The sequence below is a fragment of the Rhipicephalus microplus genome, chromosome 8 (genome assembly GCF_043290135.1).
Source record: "Rhipicephalus microplus isolate Deutch F79 chromosome 8, USDA_Rmic, whole genome shotgun sequence".
Classification (NCBI taxonomy): domain Eukaryota; kingdom Metazoa; phylum Arthropoda; class Arachnida; order Ixodida; family Ixodidae; genus Rhipicephalus; species Rhipicephalus microplus.
Window position 1 is genome coordinate 106,202,805 of NC_134707.1, and position 11,061 is coordinate 106,213,865.

Below are 11,061 nucleotides of genomic sequence, written 5' to 3' on the forward strand. Positions count from 1 at the left end.
GAGCACTCTATAGTCTGACGCCAGGTGCGACCAACGCGAGCAGCATCCGTCGGTACGGCCCGATGGCAACCAGTGCGAAATGCGACATGCCACATTTAACGCCGATACTTTACCCACATAGCACCGCGTCTGCCCCTTTTCGTGATGAAGGCACGCCGCACGCGCTGAAACGCGCATGCGTCGAATTAACGCGGCCCCGCGCGCGCCTGCGAGTATAGGCACTGTTCAGTCGAGTTTTCCAGTCTGACTACAGCGCCAGAATACATAGCCCAGCGGATATAAAAAGAAACCTTGAGACGGCCGTGATAATGGAACGCGACGCGAGCGTCTCGCAATCTGAATCTGTCAGAGGATTGTGTCTGGGATGCATTGGGGACGCGAGCACGCCATAGAGTTTCCCACAATACTTACTAGAGGGAACTCTGGCACTAGTTGCAACACACGGCGCTTCAGCGCGCATGGGAATGATGGGTAGTACACACATTTGTCTAATTTTCGTACTTCTGGCCTGTTTCTGGCTCCATGTGTGTTCGTTTGGCTTGGAGCTGTTTTTTCACGAAAACATAAATTAGCAAATGTTCACCGTTTGCGCTCCACAACCTCATTCTTTTAAGCTTACTATTTCGAATCAAGTCCCTAAGTTCAAAAGGGTTCGTTTTTTCTTTCAAAAGAAAACCGTAACCAGTAATAAACAAAGCCGCAAGTACGATTCGCCGCCCGCAAGTACGAAGACTAGGCAAATGTGTGTACTACCTATCATTCCCATGGTCGCTGAACGATCGCAGCGCCAGAGTGCCCTCCGGTTAATATTAGGAAACTCTATGGAGCACGCATCTCTTTTCTGCATGCTTCTAACAGTGAATGTCTGAAACTTTGAGACCGGCCAGTCTGAGCAACGCTGCTCCCTCTGGTCAGTGTACGGTACGTATATGGCAGGACCTGCGCCTGGCGTGGCAACGCAGACATGACGCGACGAAACGAACGCCGGCGCGCACGCACACCGGTTCACGTCAAGATGTATTGGTGCACTGACTGTGGCATGTAGTCATGTTCTCACATGACACGCATCTCGTGAATATCATGTTTGCACCAGTCACATACCTTCGGGACACATTAACGTCACGTAATACCAAATTTGGCATTGGTGAAGCAAGAGAAACGGCTGCGAGAGCATCATGAGTCTGGCATGTAGTCATGTTGCTACATGACATGCATGTCGTCATTATCATGCTTGGATGCGCGCTTCACTAATGTCGTCTGTTCGCGTCACGTTTTACCGAATTTGGTACATGTGAACCTAGCGAAACGGCCGCGAGCACATCATGAGCGTAGCATGTATACTATAGTCATGTTGTTACATGACACGCATCTCATGATTATCGTGTTTACACCAGTCACATGCCTTTGTCATTCATTCACGTACAGTAATACCAAATTTGTTATATGTGACTCTAGCGAAATAGCAGCGAGCGCATCATGAGCGTGGCATGTAGTCATGTTACATGACATGCATGTCATGATTTTTATGTTAGGGTCTGTCACTTGCGTTCGCCACGCAATAATGTTTTAGCCTACCAATTTTGCAACATGCCATGTGAACGAAACTACCGCAAGAGCAGCAGGGCCATGAAAAGGAAGTCATTACATTCATGACATACATGTCAAGATTTTCATGTTATGACTAGTCAAATAGGGTCGCCTTACAGTCATGTTATGCCATACCTAGTTTGGTATCGATGCCAATATCGAAACGGCCAAGAGACCTAAAATCGTCTGCGGCTAGATAGATAGATAAATAGATATATAGATAGATAGATAGATAGATAGATAGATAGATAGATAGATAGATAGATAGATAGATAGATAGATAGATAGATAGATAGATAGATAGATTGATAGATAGATAGATAGACTGATAGATTGATAAATTAGAAGATTGATAGACGAATAGATAGATAGATAGATAGATAGATAGATAGATAGATAGATAGATAGATAGATAGATAGATAGATAGATAGATAGATAGATAGATAGATAGATAGATAGATAGATAGATAGATAGATAGATAGATAGATAGATAGATAGATAGATAGATAGATAGATAGATAGATAGATAGATAGATAGATAGATAGATAGATAGATAGAAAGTTGCCGTGTTCGCTAAGCAATGCTTCGCATTTAAAACCGTACGCAGTCGTCCAGTCGGACAGTTATTTATGGGATAGAATATCAGATAGCGGGGTAGAATAGCGAAATAACACCAGTCGCCCCACAACGTGAATTTCGTGAAGAATGTCTGGTTTAAATCTATCCACTAAATACAAATATCTCAGCAAGGTGTCTCTTACAGGCAGGGTTCCACGGATGAGCTTTCTCATAAGCCCCTACTTCAATACAGGTGCACTGGTGTTCCTAATACCCATTTGCCTCTTACTTCAGTGCCTCTTGCAAAAAGTTCCGGCTATATTGGCTTAGTGGTTGCACCCCTTATTCATAAAGTTATCATAATTCACGGCTCCGTAGTCTGTGGATACTGTACTATTACAGTTGCCAACGGCCACGGTAGTCTAGAGGCTACGTTGCTCGAGTGTTCACCCGTAGGTCACGGAATCGAATCCCGGCCGTGGCGGTCGCATTTTCGAAGGAGGCGAAAATACTCGAGGTCCGTGTACTTCAGTTTAGGTTCATGTTAAAGAACATAAGCTGGTCAGAATTACCGAAGCCCTCTTCTATTGCGCCTCATATAATTATATCCTATTTGTGGTACACATAACCACTACATGCCGCAGTATCCATAAGAAAGTGTACAGAGGTCTCTAGAATGGCCCCACGAGCAGCTTTTGCTTTGACAGCGCTGCGTGTTCTGCTCAAACCCAGCAGAATTTTTTTAGTTCCAACTGAGGTATCCCAGCATGGCATTCGGTGCTGTGACAACTAATTTTTTGAAAGAGTAGTCTCGCCTTTCCACAATCTACTTTCACTATCCTTCAAATCTCTTTACAAGACCCTGTTCTGGGTGTCCGGATGGGTGACACAATTACGTGCATTTTCTGTACTCAAACAACTACAACTATTGAAACGATATGGACAACCATGCTAACGTCGAAGCCTACTTTGTCTAGCCATGTATTCCTATTGTTGCTTTTGCATGGACAGCAGCTTCTGAAACTGTATTATACAAATCACGCCCGCCATTCTTCGTGTGACACTTACACATAACAAAGTCATTCTAAAACAATATGTGAACAAATTCTTTTTTCCTATATATATTTCAGAAAGCAATAGCAACGATTGTTTTAATGACGACGATACCCCTTAGATAGAGTAGCCACCACAGCTTTTTCACAAAAGCATTTGTGTTTCCGACAAACTCACCTGCACGGAAAGGCCTGTTTTATTCCTGCTGCATAATACATCTAATACGGAAACCATTTTTTTAAAATACATCAAATTCGCACATAAATAAACATCTATAGCATGATTAAAAAAACAAGAAATACTAGAGTGAAAACATGCGTGTATTCACAGCGCACATTATTCTTTGCAGGCTTCAACCGAGAACACAACGTTTACTTTCGACGAAAGGATGACAAGTTTATCTTTAAAGACTTTAATTATTTTGTTAGGATTGAGATATTTTTGCATGAAACAATGGAGTGATGACCAGATCGTTAACTTTCTTGGGTTACCTGTGGTGACATCGCTGAGGCCTCGACTTATGCGACAAAATGCTATTCGTTTCGATCGTACAGTACGTCATTCTGGAATACATCGGCGGCAGCGTCTAGACAGCACTGGTGATTATTCTGGCAAAGGTGCGTATATGACCGCTACCCCAATGCTTCTAAAAAAAACATTCGTGAGTTGTTTTTATTGAAGAGAAACTAAAAGTACAACTGCGCATCGCATAGAGAGAGTTTAATTGCTGCAGTTACCATAAAGAACCTGTAATTGAGAAAGAAGCAGTAGCGCTAAGAAAACTTTGCCAACAATAATATTGTGTTGATAGCAAGTTAAACGCTAATCGATAATTTGAAGAGACAGCAAACGTGCCTCGTATGCTCCAAAACATAGTGTGCTAAGCAGTAGGAGCCGCAGCGTGACTGCATTTTTTGAAAAACACTACAAGTCGGTTCGAGCTGTTCTCTTGAGCAGCAAAACATAACTTCAACTAGCGCTGTTTGTTCAGGAATCTTGTTAAAAGTCGAAAGACGACGACGAAGTGTTCGGGTATCCAGCTCTTCTCTCTGAGCTTTCCGATTTTTTGGTTAAACCTTCAGTTTTGTATGGTGCCTCGGCTCCGCGTCTTGCGGCCATAGACGTGGGGCCTTCCAGAGGACCGCCTGGCCAGCAGTCATGTCAGCTGACCACCGCGAGAAAGAGAGGAACTTCACTAAGTGACAGCGAGGACACAGAACTCAGCCGCCTCGGAAGATGGCTCATCCGACGGTGATTTCATTTCTGCACGGAGCAAGAGGGCGAAGAGGAAGATTGTCAACGCAGCTTCGGCCACCTCTGCGAGAACAGCGACTATAAAGTTAAGGCATGAACTGTGTCAACATGTCATTATCTTTGTGCCAGAAGAGTCCTCCGGAAACCTGTGACTGCTGAACAGGCAAGCACTCTCCGCTTCATTGGAACGTGTGGTACCTAATGAAATCAAGTAAGTCAGAGTAAATACGCAAAAACATATACTCACCATAGACGTATTCCACGTGAATGCACTAGGACCACTCAAACAAATTACTGAGCTAGGCGGCATCAAAGCGTGGCACCGATTGACAACTGAAACATAGCTGGTGTGATATAGGACGCATACATTGCGATTGCCGACGCTTACTTGCCTACCCTAATCAAACAGGCAAATGAAGGTACTGTCATACCTCAGGTACACAGACTTGGGAAGTCACGCTGTGTGAAGCTGGTCTGCAATAGCACACCATCCCATGTCAAAGTCGGACATTTTCGACATCCTCTTCGGCCTTTTGTGCAAAAGGCACTTCAAAGTCACCAGTGCTTTAAACTAGGCCACGTCAAGGGTGTATGCCTGAACTCGCTACGGTGCCTGCGGTGCACAGAGCCCTATTCGGAAGATGCGTGTCAGTCCACATTTTTTAAAGGCGGCAGCTGTAATGGCTCACGCACTGCCTCATCGAAAGACTGCCCTCGAATTAAGAAGGAGCGCACGGTCCTTAAGGAAGTGGTCAGACACAATTCGACCCACAGGGATGCTGTCAAAACAGTCCGGCGTCGGCAGCGGCGTCGGTCCAATCGTTCGACCTCAAAGACTGCGCAAGCTCGAAACGACAGCGCCACCTCTACTGCTACACCATTAATTCAAGCCGAAACAGGACCGACAAATTCAAAGCATATTACGGAGAAGACTATCTCTACAGAGTAATTGCCTATTCTTCCAAGTCATCCGCTAACCATAGAACGTCAGCAGACCACGCCTACTCAGGGGTCTTCACCAACCGCTGATGACACACATAAAAAAGATGGCAAAGTCATAACTATGCTTTGTTCTCTTAAGGATGCCATTCGGGAGATCTTGTTGGACATGAGGACAACGTGTGCTCGAAGCGCTCTCAAAGTACTGGACGCCTTAAGCCAAGTACTTTAACCACTAGAGTAGAAATATGACTAACGATCAAAATAATTTCTAAAAAGTCAAGGAAGCATGTATCATTCAGTGCAACTTCAGTGGGCTAAAACCGCGTATTTTCGGACTTTCGCCAATTAGTGTGCGTCATTATGTTCCAAGTCATCAGCATTTTTTAACCCAACGCTTGTGCGAGCTCTCCTTTCTCTCATTTTATTTCCATCTTTCAAACTCCCTAATCCCTATCCCCAGTGTAGGGTAGCATACTGGTCGCTCCAGACTGTGAACAATCCTGGCTTTCCTTTCCCTCCTGTTCCTTCCTTCCTTCTTAAAAGTCACATATTTTGGTTGGCACATTTCAGCGAAAAAAAACAGCACACGAGCACACGTACATACGGCTTTCCAAGGTACGCCGTTAAGACGCATACATCACGGTATAGTTGCACAAGGTTGTAGTAGTATGGTGCACTTCGCCTTCGTGAAAAACAAAGAGACGCAGAAGCTAGGACTTCACGGCCATCACATTAGCACCATCACCTGGCTAATATACATTTGTTTGTGTTGATTCTTCTACTTCGGCAAGTTGGTGACCCGGACGTTGTTCAATCCAGCAACCTACTGCCTTCAACAATAACTTTGACATAAGCTTCACAATAACGTTAACAGTAGCTGATGTTTTTTGCACTCGTGGGCAATCAGGTGTTTCTGACATATGATCAATAAACGTGTAATCACAAGTAACTTGTGATCACAGTTTGCCACATTTCATTACTCCTGGCTACGAACAGATAATCAGGGCTTTGGCATGTTGCAATTAAAGGGGTGCACTTACAAACACGCCGGTGAATCCCCCCTTCCCGGCATACAGAAATGTAACCATCCAGAGTGACCGTCGTGCAAATTGCAATCCAGTAGAGAGTAAAAAAGTAGCGCCCCAGGCATACCCACGCAGGGGTTCGCGTACACCCAATTTTTTGATCGACCAAGCGCGGCTTTATCTCCCTTAATGTGAAGCGTTTATAAACCAGGCAAAGGGCCTTCTACCACTTTCATTTCTGCGAAGGAGCTCCCTTCAACGTCTACTTCATTTTGTAGGTAACAAATACGCACACAAGCACATGGTTCCATGATGTATATGACATGAAGGATATGAGACGCATTTTTATTAAGTTCAACGTTAATGAGATGAAAGGCACAGGAGCCTCATCGAATGCGACATGACAGTGACCAGCGGCATCCACACAAGCGATGCGAGAAGAAAAGCTTGAATTTGTCATGAACAGCGCGTAGCCAGAAATTTTCTTCGAGGGGGGGTGGAGGGCACAATTTTGATCTCAGCAAAGGCACGCCCTTAAAATTATTATTTTTCGCTCTCTATGTTATGGGCGAAAATTTCGAGGGAAGGGCAGGGGGGCACGTTCCCAGTGTACCACCCCGGCTACTCCCCTGGTCTTTACCTCTTTTTTTTTCGCGTTATATCATAGATTACATGAATTGTGGCGTGTTCAAGACGTCAGTCTAGTAAAGAGATAGTACTGCAGATAATATTTTTCATTACAAAGAAACAGGACGCAACCCAAAACAAACGCACACGGAACTAATAACAACAGGAGGTAGGGGGAAGGGAATCATGAGCGGTCTTCACATGAATAGCGTACATACCAGTGTACCAAGAACAATATGTGGTAAAATTGGCATCGCCAACAGTTTTATTTACAGATGGTATTCTGGCTGTTCTATCCGTGAAACTGTTGCTGCAAAGCAATATGCGGGGCAGTAATGATTTGGCTTCTTTTCTTTATTTCTTCTACATTGTTGTTTATGCGGTTATCGCATACGATGCATTCCGTTTGTAAGTAGCACTGTGGCCTCGTTTTTTTTTCGTACTCGTGTTTCTTTCAGGTGAAGTTCGACATATTTGGGGCAAACTAGCCCGTTAGTCAGTTCATTGCCATTCAGTACACATATCAGATTTGATGCAGCACATAGTATGTTAACTCTGCATGTTTAAATTTCTTATTCTATTGTTTTTATTAACACATGCCAATGCTGCTGAGCTGGTTAGCTTTGGCATTTTCGCTGTTCTCCCATCATGGAGTGATGTCTTATGAAACAGTCAATGTTGTTCTCACTAGTTGGAGCCCATGTTAATATATTATATCTGAGCTCCCATAATCAATATGCAATATAATCAATATCAGTACCAGCTTTAGTAGCCTGGTAGTTTTTTATGACGTCACTGTGGTAGGACGACACAACGATCGTGCTCATGACGTCTCCCCGGTACAAAGACGTAATGGTGGACGATTATCATTTAGGTACTACATTCATACATATTACGAAGCGTATCATACAATCGTGCTTTTATTTATATGTTCTTTCGTCACAGCGGCAACACCAGTGAAGAGACAATATCCTTTTAACAATGATCTTCAAGTTGCCAAACGTGCAAAGGGGCCCAATGTTCTACAACGTGGTGAGTAAAAACACTCTTTTTATGTGTATAACACCAAGAGGACCCGCAAAATTAGACAATGCACATGATTGCATTCTCATGCTTTTGTGGCCTTGGCCGTTGAGAGGGTTTGGTTGAACACAATTGTAACCACAAATAAACCTTGACTGGAAAACAGTTCGTTCCTTATCATTTGAAAAATTGCGTAAGTGCCAGAACTGCTTGAGCCAGCAAGAAGAATTGTCCTCGTTAGGACCGCTGCCACCTTCCAACTCCCTTGACGTAACGTTGTCAGCAGCGACATTGTGTATGCCGTTTTTTGCTCCCGCTTAGAGCGACCTTCTTCCCTAAAACTTTCTCATTACTTGAAAGACACAATATAGTTGAGAGCTAACATATATGCGAGTGAAAGGATAGGGGTTGCTATTACAAGTAAATGTAATGTAAGTAAATGTAATGTGGATGTTCCCCAAAAAATGTGTTGCAAAAGATAACTTCCACTGGCAGCATTCGAACCTGCGACGACCGAATAATGCATCCGATGTTCTACAAGTGAGCTACGGTGGCGGTCGGTCACCCATGTAATTTAAAGGGTATGCATATGCATTTAAACGCGAGAGTGTTAGTCAACGCCATCTATTGCCATTGCGGCGAGTGTACAATGAATCGTGTGTGGTGTTTAACGTCCCAAAATCACCATATGATTAGAAGAAATGCCATATTGGAAGACCCTGGAAGTTTGGACCACCAGGGGTTCATTAGTGTGCACCGAAATCTGAGCACGGCATTTTCGCCTCCGTAGAAAATGCAGCAACTGGAGCCAGGATTCAAACCCGCGACAGCTGCGGGCCAGCAGCCGCGTGCCTTAGCCACGAGGCCCCCGCGGCGGGGCTACACTCGCCGTAAACGCAACAGTTTGTGCTGACTGACACCCACATTTAAATGCACATGGACACCATAAAAGGTAGACGGGGTGGCAACCACGACCATAGCTCACTTGTACAGTATCGGTTGCGTTATTGAATAGTCGTAGGTTCGTATCCTACCAGTGGCAAGTCATCTATTCGTACACTTTTTTGTTAACATTTACACTACAGTTACTTGTAATAACGTTCCTGATTTTTCTGTCGTATCATTCTCTGGTAATTCCCATTACATTGCGACTAAATAGGTGTCATGACAAGTCGTGGTCTCTAAGAAGCGTTCACTGATGTGAAAATAAATATTTCCCGCTGTGAAGAATTTAAAACTGACATTTTTCTTCGCATGTGCAACGTTATTGCCAAAGGAGCTAAAGAAACCACTTTTTGCACGTGTTGAGGTCGACATTATGTGGAATAAAATCAAAAAATAAATATCTCGAAAACGTGCATTGCAGGTTGAAAAGAATTCATAGTCCTCAATTGTATAAAACTAGAGCAGATAGAGCATGTTAGGATCAGTCCGTATGAATAGTGTTTATTGGTGTTTTATTGGCAGAACTAGCATCATAAGTAGCATTTATAATAAAGGTCTATGAGCTAAACAAATGTATCTAAACGAGAGTCCTTGGGATACTCAAAATTTCAAAATGAATGATGATGCGACGAACATGTACTTTCTTTGCAGGATGAAGTGCAAGCATATTGAAAAGCTAGAGATCAAGATCTCATTACATAAGCTCTAGTAGATAAAGATTGTGAGTATAACACCGACTGTCAACAGAGAATGCCACTGTTTGAAATCCCTGCCTTAAGATAGTGCAGCTGTAAAACCAATTACACATGCAGTAATGACAATTCAGGTAACCACAAAACGTAAGAGCAGATGAAATGAAAAAATTTTGCCGGGGCAAAACAGTGCCGACTGGTACATGGCGTAAAAAATTAAAAGGTGTCATACCTGTCGTGAAAGTTTTGCCGCATGACCAGTGTTTGTGTTCTACTCCAATTTTTTACACCTCTCCCCGTCCCTACGTGGGAGCAGCCCGCGATTATAGCCCTATAAAACGGGGGTGGAATCTTTCAAGACCCCAATAAATTTTTTTTTCGTCATCATCTATCATCATCTCACCGCAAAGACTGTTGTTCTAGCACAGGGCTGCACCTTTCTGAAGTCCAAAAGTTAGTTTAAAATCGATACCAATTTCAAAAAGTGCAATACATGGAAAGACTTCCTCGCGGTGATTTTGAAAACAGTTTGCAATTAGTGTCACCCGAGCAATATTTCAGTTCAGTCAAATGACCATGCAAGAGAAAGGGTATCCTAGGACATTTGACCACAAAGGTAAGGACACCGTGGATATTATGAAAAGCTTCATCCAACACAAGCACGGGTGAATCAAGTGGCACGCACTTGTAGCTGAGGTGCATGCTAGTTAACAAAGCTGTTTTCGTTCGCATCATTGTCTGTTAGATCCCATTGTAAAGGAGTTTATTGAACGAGCTGCACAAGCAGGTGGTAGCTCGAAAAAGAAAGCAGGCGGACCAAGATTACGGTGCTCGAGCGCTGATCTCGTGCTTTCTTCTCGTGGTGACGATAGTTTTGCCCATAGTAGCAATGTCCGTCTTCTTCATTATACTTACCCCCGGCGAAAAAGATTAAGCCAGCCTGGCAATCTAGCAGGTGGGGTCAAGCGGGTGTAAGTAGGGCTTGAGAAGGTCTACGTGAACGATATCACGTCCACGTCGATTACAGTGACTCGGTGGCGTGAGAAGTTCAATGACGTAGTTCATGGGTGAGGTACGCTCGGACACTTTGTAGCGGTCATAATAATTGGAGAGCAGCTTGGGCGATAAACCAGGAACGCAGGGCGGTGCATGTAGCCATACAATTGCTCCATGAACGAACATGGGTGCATAACGATGGATCCTTAAGTGAAGACAACCAGCATAAAGCGTGGTGTTCCGTTGCTACATCAAAAGGTATAAAGGTATGGCCATAAAGGTAGGTACGGAAGTTGACAGTGCCCAAACGATTGCCAAGCAGTCCTCATTGACGCTGTAGTTAAATTCAGCTTTGG

The 11,061-nt window shown here is 43.8% G+C and overlaps 1 long non-coding RNA gene across 1 annotated transcript; it reads left to right on the forward strand.

Moving 5' to 3' along the window:
- The first annotated feature begins 3,557 nt into the window (after positions 1 to 3,557).
- LOC119165666 (uncharacterized) lies at positions 3,558 to 9,952 on the forward strand. Its single transcript, XR_005108956.2, has 3 exons — positions 3,558 to 3,818; positions 7,995 to 8,081; positions 9,669 to 9,952. It is a non-coding gene; the product is annotated as an uncharacterized LOC119165666 (long non-coding RNA).
- The last annotated feature ends 1,109 nt before the right edge of the window (positions 9,953 to 11,061 follow it).